The sequence below is a fragment of the Mobula hypostoma genome, chromosome 14, assembly GCF_963921235.1.
Source record: "Mobula hypostoma chromosome 14, sMobHyp1.1, whole genome shotgun sequence".
Taxonomy (NCBI): domain Eukaryota; kingdom Metazoa; phylum Chordata; class Chondrichthyes; order Myliobatiformes; family Myliobatidae; genus Mobula; species Mobula hypostoma.
The window spans coordinates 54,402,854-54,423,988 of record NC_086110.1 but is presented as its reverse complement, the minus strand read 5'-3'; the positions used below and the strand labels follow the sequence as shown (position 1 = coordinate 54,423,988).

The window sequence follows — 21,135 nt, the reverse complement described above, 5'->3', positions numbered from 1 at the left end:
TGGCTTTTTTATGGTGGTTTTGGAGCAGTGGCTTCTTCCTTGCTGAGCAGCCTTTCAGGTTATGTCAATATAGGACTCCTTTTACTGTGGATATAGATACTTGTGTACGTGTTTCTTCCAGCATCTTCATAAGGTCCTTTTCTGTTGTTCTGGGATTGATTTGCACTTTTCGCACCAAAGTACGTTCATCTCTGGGAGAGAGAATGCGTCTCCTTCCTGAGCGGTATGACGGCTGCATGTTCCCATGGTGTTTATACTTGCGTACTATTGTTTGTACCGATGAACATGGTACCTTTAGGCATTTGGAAATTGCTTCCAAGGACGAACCAGACTTGACATCATTTTCTGACCTCAATCCGATAGAAAATTTGTGGGCAGAACTGAAAAAGTGTGTGCGAGCAAGGAGGACTCAGCTACACCAGTTCTGTCTGGAGGAATGGAACAAAATTCCAGCAACTTACTGTGAGAAGCTTGTGGAAGGCTACCCAAAACACTTGATCCAAGCTAAACAATATAAAGGCAATGCTAACAAATATTAACAAAGCATATGTAAACTTCTGACCCTCTGGGAAAATGATGAAAGAAATAAATCTGAAATAAATCATTCTCTCTACTATTATTCTGACATTTCACATTCTTAAAATAAAGTAGTCATCCTAACTGACCTAAGACAGGGAAGGTTTTCTAGGATTTTATGTCAGGAATTGTGAAAAGCTGAGTTTATATGTATTTGACTAAGGTGTATGTAAATTTCTGACTTCAAATGTGAGAACTAAAGAAACAAGACAACAAGAAGGCCAGTCAGCTCCTTGAGACTGTCCTCAAGTATTGATGTTGTTTTATTATTGTCACATGTACCAATGCACAATGAAATGCTTTTCTTGCATATCATTTACACATATAAAATTATAGCATGGTGCATTGAGCTAGAATAAGTTAAAATAATAACTATGCAGAATAAAATTTAAAAACTGCCAAAAATGATAAAGTGTAAGATCATAATGTGGTAGATTATGAGGTCAAGAACCTATCTTCTTGTACAACAGGTCCATTAAAGAATCTGGTAACAGTGAGACTGCAACTGTCCTTGAGCTTGGTGCTTCATGCTTTCACTGATCAGGGCTCAATTCTTAATGCTACCTTTAAGGCGCTTGTACGTTCTCCCCAAGGCTGCTTGGGTTTCCTCTGGATGCTCTGGATACTTCCCGCATTCCAAAGACGTTCTGGTTAGGCTTAGTGGGTTGAGGGCATGCTATGTTTGTCACCAGAACATGGCGACACTTGCGGGCCCAGCACAATCCCTGCTGACTTGATTTCACACAAATGATGCATTGCACTGTTTCTTTCAACTTTGGAGCTAAAATCATAAGTCACTCGCTGAAAGATCCTTAGCATCTGCCGTGATCACGCAGACACAATATTTTTTTTTTGTAAGCCCTGTTGCTTTTGATCACAAAAAAGTTGATGTCGGTGCAGACTCAGTGACAGTAAAGCCATTGAATGCCAGAATAGTGCCTGCACTTTATTTTGTTGAAAACTTCCTGACAATTATCTGGTGCAAATATTTCTTTATCAGAGCTGAATATTATCAAATTTGCTGATGATACAAAGATTGGAGGTGTAGTAGACAGTGAGGAAGGTTTTCAGAGCCTGCAGAGGGACTTGGATCAGCTGGAAAAATGGGCTGAAAAATGGCAGATGGAGTTTAACACTGACAAGTGTGAGGTATTGCACGTTGGAAGGACAAACCAACGTAGAACATACAGGGTTAATGGTAAGGCACTGAGGAGTGCAGTGGAACAGAGGGATCTGGGAATACAGATACAAAATTCCCTAAAAGTGTCGTCACAGGTAGATAGGGTCGTAAAGAGAGCTTTTGGTACATTGGACTTTATTAATCGAAGTATTGAGTATAAGAGCTGGAATGTTATAATGAAGTTGTATAAGGCATTGGTGAGGCCGAATCTGGAGTATTGTGTTCAGTTTTGGTCACCAAATTACAGGAAGGATATAAATAAGGTTGAAAGAGTGCAGAGAAGGTTTAGAAGGATGTTGCCGGGACTTGAGAAACTCAGTTACAGAGAAAGGTTGAATAGGTTAGGACTTTATTCCCTGGAGCGTAGAAGAATGAGGGGAGATTTGATAGAGGTATAAAATTATGATGGGTATAGATAGAGTGAATGCAGGCAGGCTTTTTCCACTGAGGCAAGGGGAGAAAAAAACCAGAGGACATGGGTTAAGGGTGAGGGGGGAAAAGTTTAAAGGGAACATTAGGGGGGGCTTCTTCACACAGAGAGTGGTGGAAGTATGGAATGAGTTGCCAGACGAGGTGGTAAATGCGGGTTCTTTTTTAACATTTAAGAATAAATTGGACAGATACATGGATGGGAGGTGTATGGAGGGATATGGTCCGTGTGCAGGTCAGTGGGACTAGGCAGAAAATGGTTCGGCACAGCCAAGAAGGGCCAAAAGGCCTGTTTCTGTGCTGTAGTTTCTATGGTTCTAGTTTCTATGGTTCTTTGCACCTTCTACTAGGCTCAAGTCAAATATCGAAGTAAATTTATTATCAAGTACGTATACAATGCTTTGTAAATGTATTCACCCCACATCCCTATATTCACATCCATGAATATAACAACCAGGGATTTTGATCAATTTAACTGAGAATTTTTATTTGAGAATCACATAATCCTTTTTTTTTTCCACAGGCCCCCAAAACAGGAAAAAGTGTAAATCTGAAAAACTAAAAATACAAAAACTCACTTAATCAAAAGTATTCATCTCCCTTTGCTCAGTACGTAGTTGAACCACCTCTTACATCCATTACAGACCTTTTTGGACAAGTCTCTATCAGTTTTGCACAATGTGACAGAGCAAGATTTGTCAGTTCTTCACAACAAATTTGCTCAATCTTTGCCAGGTTAGTTAGGAAGTGACAGTGGACAGCAATCTTGAGGTCTTGCCGGAGATGTTTAATTGGGTGGTAACGTTTACAGGACACCTGACCTAAGCAGTGTGCTGTGGTTTCATATTTTTCCACTTATTCATGATGGACTACAGTGAGCTTTGAGGTATGGTCAATGTCTTTGAGATGGTCTTGTACCCTTCCCCAGGTTTGTGCTTCTCTGTATTCATTTCCCTGGCTTGTCTTGAATGCCCCGTTGTCTTCATTTTGGTTTGGTCTGTTGAAAATCTACCATACCTTAAAAAGAGAGAATATATTTATTTTTTATGAATTCATTGAAAATAGGTGATCCTTCAATTTTCTACATCCTCCAAAAATTGGTGGGTTGGTAAGGTAATACAACGGGGTGAAAGTTTGTGAATTCTGTAGAAAATCTGCAGAATTTTCTCTACTTCTGCATAAATATGACCTAAAATGTGATCAGATCTCTAAGTAAGTCCTAAACCTAGATAAAGAGCACATAGTTAAATAAATAACACAAAAAACATCATACTTGTTCATTTGTTTATTGAGAAAAATAATCCAATATTACATGTATTTGTTGGAAAAAGTATGTATACCTTTGGAGTAATGCCTTCTACAGAAGCGATTTGGATTCAGGTGTTCCAACCAATGAGGTGAGATTGGAGGTGTGAGTTGCAGAGGTGGCCTGCCCTATAAACACAAACACACACACACACACACACACACACACACACACACACACACGCACACACGCCACACACACGCACACACGCACATAGAGTCAGGTTACTGACAGAGCCTGTTCTTCTCAAGAAAGGGCACCATACTTCGATCAAAACAAGAAGAATTGTAGAGATATATGAAGCTGGAAAAGGCTACGAAAGCATTTCTAACGACCTGAGTGTTCATCAGTCCACAGTAAGAGAAATTGTCTACAAATGGGGAAACTCAGTAAGTTGCTACTCTCCCTAGGAGTGGGCATCCTGCAAAGATCACACCAGGATCACAATGTGCAATGCTGAAGAAGGTGAAAAAGAAAGCAAGGGTAACAGCAAAAGACCTGCAGAAATCTCTAGAACTTGCTAATGTCTCTGTTCATGTGTCCACTATAAGAAAAACTGAACAAGAATGGTGTTCATGGAAGGACACCATGGAGGAAACCACTGCTCTCCAAAGAAACATTGCTGCACATCTTAAGTTTGCAAAAGACCACCTGAATGTTCTATAACACTTTTGGGACAATGTTCTGTGGATAGATGAGACGAAAGTTGAATATTTGGCAGAAATGCACATTGCTATGTTTGGAGGGAAAAGGACACTGCACACCAACATCAAAACCTCATCCCAACTGTGAAGTATGGTGGAAGGAGCATCAGGGTTTGGGGCTGCTTTGCTGCCACAGGACCTGGACAGCTTGCAATTGTTGAGGGAACAATGAATTCAAAATTGTATCAAGACATTTTACAGGAGAAGGTCAGGGTAGCTGTCTGTCATCTGAAGCTTAATAGAAGTTGAATAATGCAACAAGACACTGATCTGAAAGAGAAGAGTAAATTAGCAACAGAATGATTTAAAAAGAAGAAAACTTGTATTTTGGCATGGCTGCGTCAAAATCCTGACTTTAATCCTATAGAGATGTTGTGGAAGGACCTGAAGCACGCAGTTCATGCAAGGAAGCCCACCAACATCCCAGAATTGAAGCAGTTTTGTAAGGAGCAAGGGCCGAAAATTCCTCCAAGCCAATGTGCAGAACTGATCAATAGTTATCTACAACGTTTGATTGAAGTTATTGCTGTACAAGGGGGACACAATAGTTACTGAAAGCAAAGGTTCACATACCTTTTCCAACAAATATATGTAATATTGGATCATTTTTCTTCATAAATAAATGAACAAGAATAATTTTTTTTTGTTATTTTCTTAAGTGAGGCATTTGATAAGGTACCCCATGCAAGGCTTATTGAGAAAGGGTAAGGAAGGATGGGATCCAAGGGGACATTGCTTTGTGGATCCAGAATTGGCTTGCCCACAAAAGGCAAAGAGTGGTTGTAGATGGGTCATATTCTGTATGGAGGTCGGTTACCAGTAGTGTGCCTCAGGGATCTGTTCTGCGACCCCTACTCTTCGTGATTTTTATAAACTACCTGGATGAGGAAGTGGAGGGATGGGTTAGTAAATTTGATGATGACACAAAGGTTGGGGGTGTTGTGGATAGTGTGAAGGGCTGTCAGAGAATACAGCGGGACATTAATAGGATGCAATACTGGGCTGAGAAGTGGCAGATGGAGTTCAACACAGATAAGTGTGAGGGTGGTTCATTTTGATAGGTCAAATATGATGGCAGAATATAGTACTAATGGTAAGACTCTTGGCAGTGTGGAGGATCAGAGGGATCTTGGGGTCCGAGTCCATGGGACACTCAAACCTGCTACGGAGGTTGACTCTGTGGTTAAGAAGGCATACGGTGCATTGGCCTTCATCAACCATGGGACTGAGTTTAAGAGCCGAGAGGTAATGTTGCAGCTATATAGGTCCCTGGTAAGAGCCCACTTGGAGTACTGTGCTCAATTCTTGTCGCCTCACTATAGGAAGGACATGGAAACCATAGAAAGGATGCAGAGGAGATTTACAAGGATGTTGCCTGGATTGGGGAGTGTGCCTTATGAGAATAGGTTGAGTGAACTCAGCTTTTTCTCCTTGGAGAGATGGAGGATGAGAGGTGACCTGATAGAGCTGGACCTGAGAGGCATTGATCGTGTGGATAGTCAGGGGCTTTCTCACAGGGCTGAAATAGCTAGCATGGGAGGGCATAGTTTTAAGGTGCTTGGAAGCAGGTGCAGTGGAGATGTCAGGCGTAGGTTTTTTACGCAGGAAGTGGTGAGTGCGTGGAATGGGCTTCCGGCGGCGGTGGTGGAGGCAGAAACGATAGGGTCTTTTAAGAGACTCCTGGATAGGTACATGGAGCTTAGAAAAATAGAGGGCTATGGGTAAGCCTAGGTAGTTCTAAGGTAAGGACAGGTTCGGCACAGCATTGTGAGCCGAGGGGCCTGTATTATGCTGTAGGTTTTCTATGTTTCTATGTTTCTAAGTGGGTTTCTTCATCTAGTTTTAGGACTTACTTTTTTTTCAATCTTTTTATTAATTTCATAAAAATAAACATAACATGGTAGTAGTACAAAGTTATTGGGAATACATTGTCATAATTAACATAAGTGATTATAAAGCCAGATAACATTTAAATGATAAAACTCCCGATCATATAGGATACAAATGAATAATATAAAACAAAGAAATATATCTAAAAAAATCATGAGAAAGGAAAAAAAAATACCCCCCCCAAAAAAAACTAATCTAAACAGAATTAAACAACTAAACTAAAAAAAAAGACATGGGCTGTTTTGTAACGTCGTTAAAAAAAAAGAGAAAAAAGAAAACCTTAGTGTCGACGACTCCGTTCCTCTCAACCAACATTACAAAGAAGTAAAATAAGTTTGGAAATGGTCAAATTACATCATATGACAATGTTGAATAAATGGCCTCCAAGTCTTTTCGAATTTGATAGAGGGGTCATAAATAACACTTCTAATTTTTTCCAAATTTAAACACAGCATAGTTTGAGAAAGCCAATGAAATGTGGTAGGAGGATTAATCTCTTTCCAATTCAGCAAAATGGATCTTCTAGCTATTAAAGTAAGAAATGCAATCATCCAACGAGCTGAAGAGGTTAAGTGATTTGATTCTATCATTGGTAACCCAAAAATAGCAGTAATTAGGTGAGGTTGTAAGTCTATATTCAAAACCATTGAAATAATATCAAAAATATCTTTCCAATATTCTTTCAACATAGGACATGACCAAAACATGTGAGTTAAAAAAGCTATTTCAGAGTGACATCTATCACATATAGGATTTATATAAGAGTAATAACGAAATAATTTATCTTTGGACATATGAGTCCTGTGCACTACTTTAAACTGTATCAATGCATGTTTAGCACATATAGAGGATGAGTTAACTAATTGAAGAATTTTTTCCCATTTTTCAATCAGTACAGTAATCTTGAGTTCTCTTTCCCAATCAGTTTTAATTTTATTAGATACATCAGGACATAAATTCATAATTATATTATAAATAATTGCTACAACACCTTCCTGAAGAAGATTTAAATCTAAAATTTTTTCCAAAATATCCATTGGATATAAATGTGGAAAATTAGGAGAAACAGTAATTTGAAAGTTTCTATCCTGTAAATAACTAAAAAAGTGAGATCTAGATAAATTATATTTATTAGATAGCTGTTCAAAGGACATAAAACAATTATCCAAAAATAAATCACGAAATCCTACTATACCTTTGATTTTCCAATCTAAGTAAGTTTGATCCATAGTGGAGGGTTGAAAAAAGAAATTAGATATAATAGGACTTGCTAAAATAAATTGGTTCAACCCAAAAAATTTTCAAAATTGAAACCGTATACATAAAGTATGTTTAATTATTGGGTTATTCATTTGTTTATACAATTTAGAAAGAATAAAAGGAAGCGAAGTCCCTAAAACAGAACCCAATGAAAACCCTTGTAAAGAATTACATTCAAGATTTACCCAAAGTGGACTTGAAATTACATCCAGGTCCCGTAACCAAAATTTTAAGTATCAAATGTTAATTGCCCAATAGTAGAACCTAAAATTCAGAAGCACTAACGCCCCCATAGTTTTAGGACTTACATGAAGATCTGATCACATTTTAGGCCATATTGATGCAGAAATAGAGAAAATTCTACTGGGTTCACGAAGTTTCTAGCAGCACTGTATATAGTATTTCACCTGAGGAAAGTTAGCATTGTAATTACAGTACAAAAGGGATGAATACTTGTTTAGCCTCACAATTTTTTTGACAGGTTTTGGAATTTTTTGTTTGATTTGACACATGAGGGAATTACCACTCAATGCCTAACTTACTGAAAAGTATCGATCTCATTGAATGTCTGCTCAGCTCGTGGAAAATATAAATGCTATTCCTCTTGAATGAGAAGGGATGACTTCACTAAACTTCACTCACCCAACACTGAACTGATTCCACAACCTATGGAGTCACTTTCAATAACTCTACAACTCATGTTCTTGAAATTTATTGTGTTTTTACGTATTATTATTTTGTTTTTTTTTTCTTTTTGCATTTGCAGTTTGTTGTGTTTTTTGCACATCGGTTGAGGATACAGATTGTATCGAAGACACACATCCAAGGATACACATTGCATCAAAAGAACATGCAGGTAGGCAGAGGTGGTGGTGTGGCTCTGTTGGTGAAAAGTGAAATCAAGTCGTTAAAAAGAGGTGACATAAGATAGGAAGGTGTTGAATAAATGTGGGTAGAACTAAAGAAATGCAAGAGTAAAAAGATCCTGAAGGGAGTTATATACAGATCTCCAAACACTACTAAAGATGTGGCTACAAAATACAAAGCGAGATAGAAAATGCATGTCAAATGTGCGATGTTATGATCGTCATGGGGGTTTCAATATGCAGGTAGATTGGGAAAATCAAGTTGGTGCTGGATCCCAGGAGGGGGAATTTCTAGAATGCCTATGAGATGGCTTTTAGAGTAGCCTGTGCTGAGCACACTAAGAGAATCAGCTATTTCAGACTGGGTGTTGTGTAATAAACCAGAATTGATTAGAGAAGTTAAGGTAAAGGAACCTTAGGGGAAAGTGATCATAATATGATAGACTTTGCCCTGCAATTTGAGAAGGAGAAGCTAAATTCATATGTATCATTATTACAGTGTGTAAAGGGAATTAAAGAGGCATGAGAGAGGAGATGGACAAAATTGATTGGAAAAGTGCACTGTTAGGGATGACAGCAAAGCATCAATGGCCGAAATTTCCAGGAGCAATTCGGAATGCACAGGACATATACACTCCAAAGAGGAAGAAGTATTCTAAAGGCAGGATGACACAATTGTGGCTGACAAGAGAAGTCAAAACCAACGTAAAAGCCAAAGAGAGGACATATAATAGAGCAAAATTTAGTGGGAAGTTAGGGGATTAAGAAGCTTTTAAAAAAACAGAAGGCAACTAAAAAGGTCATAAGGAAGGAAAAGCTGGAATATGAAGGTAAACCAGTTAATAATATTAAAGAGGATACCAAAAGTTTTTTCAGATATGCAGTATAAAGTGTAAATGAGAGGTGAGAGCAGATATGGGACTGCTGGAAAATAATGTTGGAGAGGATTAATGGGGGACATGGAAATGTTGGATGAACTGAAAAAGTGTTTTGCATCAGTCTTCACTGTGGAAGACACGTGCAGTATGCCAGATATTCTAGTTTGTCGGGGGAAGGAAGTGTGTGAAGTTGCTATTATGAGGGAGAAGGCTCTTGGAAAACTGAAAATAGATATGTCATATGTCAGATAGTATACACCCTAGAGTTCTGAGACAACTGGTTGAAGAGATTGTGAAGGCATTATTAGTGGTCTTTCAAGAATCAATTGACTCTGGCATGGTTCTGGAAAACTGGAAAATTGCAAATATCATTCCACTCTTCAAGAAGGGAGAGAGGCTGAAGAAAGGAAACTATAAGCTAGATAGTCTGACCACAGTGGTTGGGAAAAAGTCGGAGTCGATTGTTAAGGATGTGGTTTTGGGGTACTTGGAGACACATGATAAGATCGGCCATAGTCAGCATCGTTTCCTCAAGGGAAAATCTTGCCTGATAAATCTGTTGGAATTATTTGAAGAAATAACAAGCAGGATAGACAAACTAGAATTAGTGGATGCTGTGTACTGGATTTTCAGAAGACCTTTGACAATCTGCCACACAGAGGCTGCTTAACAAGTTAAGAGCCCATATTATTGCAGGAAAGATACTTGCATGGGTACAGCATTGGCTGATCGGCAAGGGGAAATGAGTGGGAATAAATGGAGTCTTTTCTGGTTAGCTGCCAGTAACTAATGGTATTCCACTGTGGTCTGTATTGGGACTGCTTATTTTTATGTTACTTCAATGGCTCGGATGAAGAATTGATAGACTTATGGCCAAAATTTTGGATGATACAAAGATAGATGGAGGGGCAGGTAATTTTGATGAAGTAGAGAGCCTACAGAAGAACTTAGGCTGATTAGGAGAATGATCAAAGAAATGGCAGATGGAATACAGTGTCAGGAAGTGCATAGTCATGAACTTTGGTAGAAGAAATAAAAGGGTAGATGATCTTCTAAATGTACATAAAATTCAAAAACCTGAGGTCCAATGGGACCTGGGAGTGCTCGTGCAGGATTCCCTAAAATTTAAATTGCAGATTAAGTTAGTAGTAAGGAAGTGAAATGCAATGTTAACATTCATTTCAAGAGGACCAGAATATAAAAGCAAGGACGTAATGTTGAGACTTTAAAAAGCACTAGTGAGCCTCACTTGGAGTATTATGAGCAGTTTGGGTTTCCTTATTAAAGAAAGGATGTGCTGACATTGAAGAGTGTTCAAAGGAAGTTCACAAAAATGATTCCAGGATTGAAAGGCTTAATGTATGAGGAGTGGTTGATGGCTCTGGGCCTCCACTCATTGGAATTCTGATGAATGAAGAGTGGCTTCATTGAAGCATATTGAAAAGCCTTGATAGGGTAGATTTGGAAAGGATATTTCCTATGGTGGGAAAGCCTAAGACCAGGGGATGCAGCCTCAGAATAGAGGGGCATCTGTTTATAATGGAGCTGAGGAGGAATTTCTTTAGCCAGTGGAGGCCAAATCATTGGGTATACTTAAGTTGAGGTTGATAGATTCTTGATTCGTCAGGTTATGAAAGGTTACAGGCAGAAGGCAGGAGACTGGGGCTGAGAGAGATATTGGATCAGCCAGAATGAAATGGTGGAGTAGAATTGATGGGCTAACTGGCCTAATTCTGTTCCTATATCTTATTGTCTTGTGGTTGTTCATCCATCTTTGTTGTGTGCAGTTTTTCATTGATTCTATTGTGTTTGTTTGTATTTACTGTGAATGCACAGAAGAAAATGAATTTCAGTGCAATACGTGGTGACATATATGTACTTTGATAATAGATTTACTTTAAACTTTGAACTTTTCCTAACACCTGAATTGCATCCTGAATTAATCTGAAGACCTATATGGTGGGCAGCCATTTTCAAGTTTACAGATCTTCATCAAATGAACTCACCAAGAGAAAAGTGCCATTAAATAGTCTGAGGGGAATTACAGATTTGAATATTCAAAGTAGCAGTGATATTCAGTGAAATCAGAAGGTCACTTAGTTACAGCTAATTACTGCAAATGCTGGAAATCAGAAATAAAAAGAGGAACTCTGGAAACACTCACACAGCAGGCAACATTTATGAAGCAAGAAGCAGAAGAAATGCTGCAGAACAGTCAACTGTTATCAAAGCTGATGAATGATCATTAACCTTTAACATAACTCAATTTTTCTCTCTACATTTTCTGCCTGACAGGCTGAGCATTTTCTATTTTTATTTAATAATATCTTAATCCAATTAAATATTTACCCCACACCTGAAACTGGTTATTGTTTCTGTTGATTAAGAAGCACATTCATACCTTGTTGATATAATTTGAACCTGCATTGACATCTCTAACTCTGCAGCCTATTTGACGTTTAGATGTGTGCAATTGCAGACATGCAGCATTATAATACTTCAACAGCAATGTTCATGTCTCCATGACTGTGTGAGGTCTCTGTGAAAGAACAGGAGTTGTGCAATAATGAACTTCTAACTCTATCTTTCTCCAGTTCTTCAAACAATAAGTATGCCTGACATTTCTTAAACAGCAAGGAATGAAGCATGAACTGCCCTACTAATGCTTGGCAACTTGCAGTGTCATCACAGTGTGATGATCCTCACATTTCCACTAGTGTAGTATATCAGTGAATACTGACTTTTACTGTGGGAGCAGACTTATGATATTACTCTGATGAACTGTAGGATTTCTGGGGGGAATATTGCTTCAATTGTAATTCACTCTTCATAAATGTTTGAGTGCACAGCTATTATTAAAATTAAATTGTTATACTGTAAGGGAGTTTGACAGCGTTTATTGATCTGTGGTACCAGATTCCACAGAGCAGCCTTGAGTTTTCGAATGCAGCTGAGTTCAATATTGCCCTCTTAGAATAATTGAGAGGCTATCTGAGTAACGGGCAACAATGCACAATAAATGTTTGCATACTCTTATATTTGCTGATGACAAAGGATTAAGATGGATTGTGAGTAGAGATGAGGAGCAGTTTTTGATGGATTATGAGCAGTTAATAGTACACCATTACAATTCGGAGGTGTCAGAGTTTGGAGTTCAATTCCAGTGCCTCTGTAAGCAAGTTTGTACATTCATGCCATGCTCACATGAATTTCATCTGGGTGCTTTGGTTTCCTCCCACAGTCCGAAGTCATACTAGTTAGATGGTTAATTGGTCATTGTAAATTGTTCTATGATGAAGCCAGGGTTAAATAGGTAGTTTGCTGAGCAGTGAAGCTTTTTGGGGCAGAATGGCCTCTGTATATTTAAATAAATAAATAAAACAAGAACCTATCAAACTCCACTTCAAGTGTACCCAACAACTTGAACTACACAGCCATCTGTGGCAATGAATTCCATAGGCTCACCATCCTCTGCCAAAAGAAAGTCGTCCTCATCTCTATTCTAAAGGGCCGTCCCATTCTGAGGCTGTGACCCCTGGTTCTAGAATCTTCCATTAATGGAAATGTCCTCTCCATGTACACTCTATCCGAGCTTTTCAATATTTAGCAATGCACACAAAATGCTGGGGAAGCTCAGCAGGCCAGGCAGCGTCTATGGAAAACAGTACAGTTGACGTTTCAGGCAGAAAACTTTTTTCCATAGATGCTGCCTGGCCTGCTGAGTTCCTCCAGCATTTTGCATGTTGTTTGGATTTCAGCATCTCCTGATTTTCTCTTTTTTTTATATATAGTACAATTTCATAAGACCATAAGACATAGGAGTCGAATTAGGTCATTTGACTCACCAAGGCAGCTCTGCCATTCCATCATGGCACCTACTCCCTGCACACAAACAGAAATTAAAATGGGAGAATCAAGTACAGAAAGTCATACAGTGCTGGTCTCAGAAAACAAAAGCTTTTGCACAACTGCTTTGAGTCAATAGGTTGGTCTATGTTCAAAGATTCAGCTGCCAGCCTTGGTGAGCATGTCACTATGATCACATACCTCTTCAACTGTGTTGAGGGCTGTGTACCAAAGAGGATAATCCGAGTGTTTCCAAACCAGTAACCATGAATCCAGTCTCTTCTGAAGTTTAGGTCTGCAACATTTAAATAAATTGACACCTATCTATACAAAGTACCAAAATTTGACCTCTGTAAATCTATCAGAGATTGCTAAGAGACAGTACCAGTCCAAAATTGAGTCCTAGTCCAGCTGTCAGCCATGGCAGGACTTACAGACTTTAATGCATTACAAAATGAAGACAGGCATTGTTGATGACAACAGCGCATGCCTTCAAAATGAGCTTAATGCATCCTATGTATGTTTTGTACAGAAGGGAAGAGGTGTAGTATATCACCACCCTCTTTGACAGTCACCAGTGTAGCAGTCATCATCATGGATTTAAGATCATTCTTCTGGAGGACGAACCTGTGGAAAAGATCAGGTTAGGATGGTTTTCTTGGCTGTGTAGTAGATCCCATGCAGCTCATCTGGCAGGGGCATTTGCAAACATTTTTAACCTCTCCCTGCTTCAGACTGTGGTCCCTTCCTGCTTTAAGAAGATCACTATCATCCAATACCCAAGAAAAACAAGAGAACTTATCTAATATTGATTTGTGCAAACAGTGGGGCAGAATTTGTTAGGTGGGTCCAGGAAGAGGAGAGGCCATACTGGATCAAGTACCAAGCAATGAGCCTATCTCTTAGTGGGTGAGTATTTTAGAGACAGTGACCACATCTCCCTGACCTTTACCATAGCCTAGGACAGGGATAGGAGCAGACAGTATGGGAAAGCATTTAATTGAGGGAAGGACTTGGAATTGTAAATTGGAAACAGACGCTTTTAGAGAAACGTCCAATGGAAATGTTGAGGTTGTGTAGGGAACACTTGTGTAGGCTTCTGAAAATGTTTGTCCCATTGAGGTAGGGAAAGGATGACAGGGTGCAGGAATCATGGTTGACAGGAGAGGTGGAACATATAGTCAAAAGGAAGAAGAGAGCATATTCAAGGTTTAGGAAGCTAAGATCAGACAGGGCTCTTGAGAATTATAAGGGAGCCAGGAAGGAGCTTAAGAAGGATCTTAGGAGAGCTAGAAGGGCACAGGAGAAGGCCTTGGTGAGTAGGATAAAGGAAAACTCCCAAGACCTTTTACATGTATGTGAAGAACAGGAGGATGATGAGAGTGAGGATAGGATTGATCAGAGATAAAAGAGAAATTGTGCCTGGAGGTGTCGGGGAAGTCCTTAATTAATACTTTGCTCGGTATCAACCAACGAGAGGGACCTTGATGAAGGTGAGGTCAGCATAGAACAGGCTAATATGCTGGATTATGTCATGGGTAAGGAAGACGATGTGCTGGAACTTTTGAAAAACATTGGGATAGATAAGTTTCCAGTGTTATGTTTTATAACTCCAAACCATAAAAAATAAATGAAAGGAAAAACAGAGTCAGGAATAATGTCTTAGTTTTGTTTTCATGTTAAGCAAGGCACATATGCTTCAGGTGGTAGCGTCATGTCATATGCAATTCATGTATTTTTACGTATAACCCATTATAAATTATTTAAAGAAATAAAGGAAGTTTAATTAACAACATATTTACAATATTACTCAAATATTACTGAAATATTAAATACACAACACTACTCTCTGCTTAGCCATAAACTTCAACTCAGTAGAGAATGCATCTCAACTATATACACAGTATACTATATAATACAACTACTATATACAGACATCCACATCATGGTAAATAATAAATTGTCTCATTTAGGCCTAAAGATTTCATCGCTATGCAGGATTTCTTACTCTTGTGGGATAACATCTTTCCTGACTGGCAGGGTGGGGGTTGGGGGGGGATGGCTGTGAAACAATGTCAGGTTCTGGGACCTCCTCCATGATGGTTGTAGGTTCTGACAGCTCTGGACAGCTTTCTCCTGGACGTGTTGGCATCCCGAACAGTACATGGCCAGCTTCACTGGACGATGTGGATCACAATGTGTGAGTACAGTATGTGATGTCAGCATTTCCTTTATCTTTGGGAAAGCCACCTCACACTGCTTGTCCATTGCCGTTTCTTCCCTGTGTGAAGTAATGATTTCAAGGGGTGGAGCACAGTAGCCAGGTTTGGCAGGAATCTGTTATAGTAATTGACAAATCCTAAAATGGACTGCAACTGTGACATGCCCTTCGGCCTTGGGGCATCCACCACTGCTTGAATTTTCTCAGCACATTTATGTAATCCTTGTATGTTGATGGTATGCACACAGAAAATGATGCTTGGTTTAAATATTTCAGACTTATGTTGTGCTCTAAGCCCATAATCTTCTAACCTTTTTTTAACACTGTCCTGAGATTTTGGAGATGTTCCTTGTCATCCTTACTGGTAGGAATGATGTCATTCAGGAAACACTTAGTGCACAGACAGCCTTATGAATGTCATTTCCACTGGAGTTATCTTTTCTCCTGTATAAGTTTTTATTTAGATATCTGCAGGCTTCAGTTCAATATGTTTATAATGCCACTCAAACTCATTTTGTGAAATGACTGAAACAGTTGAGCCAGTGCCCAATTTATTTTACTTCTATTTACTTGCCATTTACTTTGGTGTAAGTCAAATTGCTTGTCTCTTGTTAGTTTTCACATTGTAAATCTCAAGTCCATGTCAGACTTACCATTTTCAGATTTTTCATTAACAGCATATCAGATTAGTGCTCGTTTTGAAACTCCAACTTGACTGTTTAACTTTTTCTCTTCTCTGTGCAGTCCATTGATTTTTGTCTGCTTGACATGCTCTTTGTATGTGTTCTACCTTGCTGCATTGCTCTGATGTACATCAGCCCTGCCACAATGGTAACATGATTTGTTCAGCCAGGCTGGTTTCTGTTTAGACATTGCAATTTTGTTCATGCTCACTTTCATTCCTGACTGTAACCCAATTGTGTCAGTCTGCTGTTTACATTGATACAGCTATTTCAACTGCTCTTTTAAATATAACTTGTGCTTCAGTTAGGAGCCATTTTTGAATGCTTTCTTGTAAGATTTCACAAACTAAATGATCTTTGAGTGTACGACTAAGCCAATTACTGAACTGACAATGCTCAGACAATCTCTTCAATTCAGCTACATAAGTTGAAATGGACTCATTTTCCTCTTGACTCTGTTTATGAAACCTAAAGCATTCTGCAATCAACAGTAGTTTCAGTTCTAAATGTTCCTGCATTACTTTCATAACATCTGCAAAGTTAATTTTGACTGATTTGGTTGGAGCAGTTAAACTTCTAAGCACATTATATGCTTTTAAATCCAATACATGGAGCAAAATTCTATTTACTTTAAAATACTGCTCAATTAGCTCAGAATACATGAACGAGTAATTTCTTGAGCTACAGACTGCATCTATCTTTCTGGTATAGTCTGCTCCCCAGATCAAATCTTTTTAGCCTGGTCAGAATTTTGTGAGCTTCTGATAATGACACAGAAGGAAGTTACCTGATCTATCAGTTCTCTGGTGAGTATCATATTCGCCATGCTCTTCCCACCCCATTTCCCTGCACCCTTGTAATTCACTTTTCCTCACACATGCCCATTGTTGTATCTGTGCACAACTACATATCAATTAAATAAAAGCACGCACGTGGGATATGGCTTTATCTGGTTCATTTACAGTACATTGCACTGAGAGAGAGAACAATACATATGTGTAGACAACAGAGCAATACATAGTGCTAAGGGGAGGGGTGGTCATTGCTCTAAAAGAAATAGATCCATACATTACACTTCCTTCCTCTTTTGATTAGTACGACATAAAACCTTATATGTTCAGAACATTCAATTTCCCTTTCATAAACCCATATTCAAATAAATATCCTTTCACAATAACAGTCCACAACTAACTTCACTGTTCTAAAGATTCAGTCTTTTGGGTGGCACTCTGATTCTTTCAAGATAGCACCTCTGGACCCGAGGAGTGGCAATAGGTTTGGCAAGTGTCTTGTCAATGATAATGCTCTTGTTGCACCTCTGGACCTATGGAGAGGTATCAGGTTTGGTAGGTGTCTTTTCTAAGACAATGTTTTCAGTTTCCCATGTCACTTTGCTGTCAGTGACATCATAAGACCGTAAGACCATAAGACAAAGGAGCAGAAGTCAGCCATTCGGCCCATTGAGTCTGCTCCGCCATTTTATCATGAGCTGATCCATTCTCCCATTTAGTCCCACTCCCCCGCCTTCTCACTGAGTGGTAAGTCTGGTGATTGTAATTTGTCTGTCTTGTTGGATGCCATCAACTCAGGTGTGTTCTTTGGTTGAGCATCCTGTATCTGGTCCACATGACATCTCCATGTCTGATCTCTAACATCCACTGTGTACATCAATGGTCCAGTTGTCCTAGCTATCCTACCAGGTGTCCACTTGTCTTCTCAGTAATCACGTGCTAGGACTTCCTGTCCAATCTCAAAGCTCCTTGCTGCTTTACTTGGCAACTGGCTGAATTGTTTATTCTGCACTTCCCTCCATAGATCTGGTTTCAGGAGGTCTATGCGAGATCTCAGATTCCTGTTCATGAGCAGCATTGCAGGTGTTTGATTTGTCTTCGCATGAACAGAGTTCCGATACACAAAAAGGAAGCTGTCCACCTTGTGCTGTAGAGAAATGTCCTCCTTGTCCATCACTTTAGTGGACTTCTTGAAGGCCTGGATAAACTTTTCAGCTAACCCATTTATTGCTGGGTGATGAAGAGTTGACTTGAAATGTCCGATACCAGTTTTCTTAATGAACATTCAAAATACTTTTTACGTGTATTGTGATCTGGTGTCATGCACAATTTGTTCTGGTAAGCTGTTTCTGGTGAAGATTGTTCTCGGAGCAGAGATAGACTTTGTTGAGGTGGTTAGCTTCATTGGTGTAAAGTCTGGCCACTTTGAATGAACATCCATAGCAATGAGAAACATGGAGTCCATGAATGGCCTAGCAAAGTTAAAATATACTCTTTACCATGGTGATGATGGCCACTTCGATGGGTGTAATGGTGTCTGGCAGGGTACATTTTGAACTTTTTGGCCAAGTCTTCATTCTGTTTATCTATTTCCTGCTACCACATGTAACTCCAAATGAGACTCTTTATTTTGACTGTACCCAGGTGTCCTTCATGCAGACTTTTTAACGTTGGTGTGCAGTCTAGATGGAACCAAAACACAAGACTAACATATTAGCACTCTTTGACATACCAACAGTTGGTCTTGTCTCTCTGAGAACTCTAGAAACATAGAGTTACCATGAGCTGGCCATCTTTGCGTGGTGATTTCATAACTGTTTGACCACGTTTGCTCATTCCATGTTTCCCTTTGTATTTCAGAACTTGTTACTGGCAACTGGTCCACTGATGCAGTTTGGAACACTTCTGCTGGGTCACAGTAGGAAGAATTTTCTTCTTCAGTTGCCAATAGTGGAAGCTGTTACAAGCCATCAGCATTGCTGTGTTGTTTGGTACCTTTGAACTCTATGTCATAAGAGTGGATTTCTAGGAATAGTGCCCAATGTTTTAACCAGGTAGCAGTCGTCACTGGAATTCCCTTCCTGGGTTTGAAAATAGACACAAGGGTCTGGTGATCTGTCACTAGAGTAAACTTTTGTCCATAGAGGTAGTGGTAGAACTTCTTTATTCCCCATACAACGGCCCCTTAATCAATCTGTGTGTAGTTGTAATCTGCACTCGTCAGTGATCTTGAAGCAAATGCAATAGAATGTTCAGATCCATCTTCGTAATGTGTGACAAAATAGCTCTAATACCATAAGGGGACACATCACACCCCAGTCTGATGGGCAGCGATGGGTCATAATTAGTGTGCGTTTCATCTAATGTTATTAGTCTCTTTGTTTCCTTGAATGCTTTTTTCACATCTTTCTGACCATTCCCACTGTGCTCCTGTCTGTAACAGTGGGAATGGTCAGAAAGACCACAGTGTGTTCAATGGCTGCAACACTGTAGCAATATTTGGGAGAAACCAGTGATAGTAGTTTGCAGGCCCAAGTATGACCTGAGCTGTGACATATTTTCCAGTTTGGATGCCTGTAGCACTGCTTCAGTCTTCTCTTGTGACGTATGTAAGCCATGCTTGTCAATGGTGTGTCCAAAATATGAGATATCATTCTTGAAAAACTCGCATTTCTCTCTCTTTGCGTGCAGACCATACTCACTCAGCCTGGTAAGCACTTTACCAAGGATCTGGAGGTGCTCTTCATCATGATGATGTCATCAATGTTCCTGGGATATCTTGGTGCACTTGGTCTATTGGTCTTTGCCAAACTGCTGGAGCTGATGCGCTGCCAAAGGCAAGACGACTATACTGGAATAGTCCCTTGCGATTGTCGATTGTGAGGAACTTCCTGCTTGACTCCTCAAACTCCACTTGTAGATAAGCTTGTGACAAGTTAACCTTTGAAAAACTCTCCCCACCTGCCAAAGATGCAAAAATGTCTTCTGTTCGTGGCAGGGGATACTGCACAGTACGCAGCACCGGATTGATGCTCACCATGAAGTTCCCACATATGCAAGCAGCTTCAAGCTTCTCTGTCTTGATCACTGGGACAAAGGGCATGGCCCAATTGCTCCACTCAACCTTGGAGAGAATTCTAGATGCCTCCAAACTCTGTAGTTCAGCAACCACTTTAGGACGTACAGCCTAAGGCACTGGATGCGCTTTATGGAATATTGATATTACTGTTTCATCCAGTTCAATTCTGGCCTTCATGGCTTTGAATTTATCAATCTCCTTCTCAAACACCTTCTCATTAGCAGCTAATGGATAGTGCTACCATTTGGGCTGCCGTTGCCTGTTGATGTCATATTGAGAACTTCAATTGAATGCCATTTGAGATGGATATTTCTCAATCATTCATGTCTGAAAAGTATGGGCCCTCCACTTCTCAATACATAAATATCTAACTGTTGTGTTTGGCCTCAATACATCACACTTAGTTTGCCTTTGGGAAATACCTTTTCACCTTTTCAGGTCTTTAGCATCACTGAGGTCTTCTCTAATGGTATCTTAGAAACAGTCTGTTGCAGTCAGCCTCTGGACAAAGCAGACCCTGTATCCAGCTCTATTTTCCGTTTTATACCAGACACATCTAATGAGATCCAAATAATTTTGTCATCTACTTTAGTAATGGTATGCATTTCAAGGCATGACAGTTCATCTTTGTCAGACTCTGTGTAGTCTGATTCTGTTTTACATTCGGTAACTTTATGCATTTGCTTAGTTTTGTGTTTGAGATTTTTCACTAGGTTGTACTTTTTGTCCTCCTTCCATATTCCCTCATTGTGACCTTGTCTGTGACACTTTCTGCCGACTTTTCTTTAAACCAGCAGTCATTTGCATCATGGGAGGTTTTGCCATATTAATAACATTTTTGGCTTTTTACACCATTTAGGGGCATTTTGTGCATTTCACATTCTAACCTCCTTTTCTGTAGTTCTCTTGCATCCTTTACTGCAGTCTCTAATGATATCGCAATGGTCAATGCCCATTCTAAGGTTAGGTCTCTTTCAGACAGTAGCCTCTTTTAAGTGCTTTGACTAGGCATGCCACATACACGCCTGTTCCTTAATGCATCAGAAAGTCCATCTCTAAAGTCAATGTACTGGGAAAATTTGCTCAGTTCCGCAATGTATTGAGAAATGCTTTCATCTTTTGACTGGTTCCTTTTGTAAAATTAAAATCTCTCAGCTATTGCCAGCAGTTTAGGGCTCAAGTGATTTTGTAAAATTGTAACGATTTCAACAAATGTCTTTCTAGCTGGCTTTGCAAGGGTTACTAAATTGCATAAGAGACTATATGTGCATGTTCTTGGACCCATTAAGCTAAGAAGTGCAGGGGCTTTCTTTTGCTCCTCCACGTTCTTCACATTACAATACTGTTCAAGCTTCTTGATGTATGACTCCCAGTCTTTATTAGTGCTATTGAATTTGTCAACTTTCTCGACTGAAGCCATTGCCAC

The 21,135-nt window shown here is 39.5% G+C and overlaps 1 long non-coding RNA gene across 1 annotated transcript in view; it reads right to left on the bottom strand.

The window, feature by feature from the left end:
• Nucleotides 1-2,594: 2,594 nt before the first annotated feature.
• The window catches only part of LOC134356297 (uncharacterized), a 45,333-nt gene continuing 26,792 nt past the window's right edge, over nucleotides 2,595-21,135 (bottom strand). Inside the window, exons 3-4 of the long non-coding RNA XR_010020325.1 lie at nucleotides 12,935-12,971; nucleotides 2,595-3,202 (exon numbers count right to left, since the gene is read on the bottom strand). This is a non-coding gene — a long non-coding RNA (uncharacterized LOC134356297). The remainder of the gene's footprint in view (nucleotides 3,203-12,934; nucleotides 12,972-21,135) is intronic.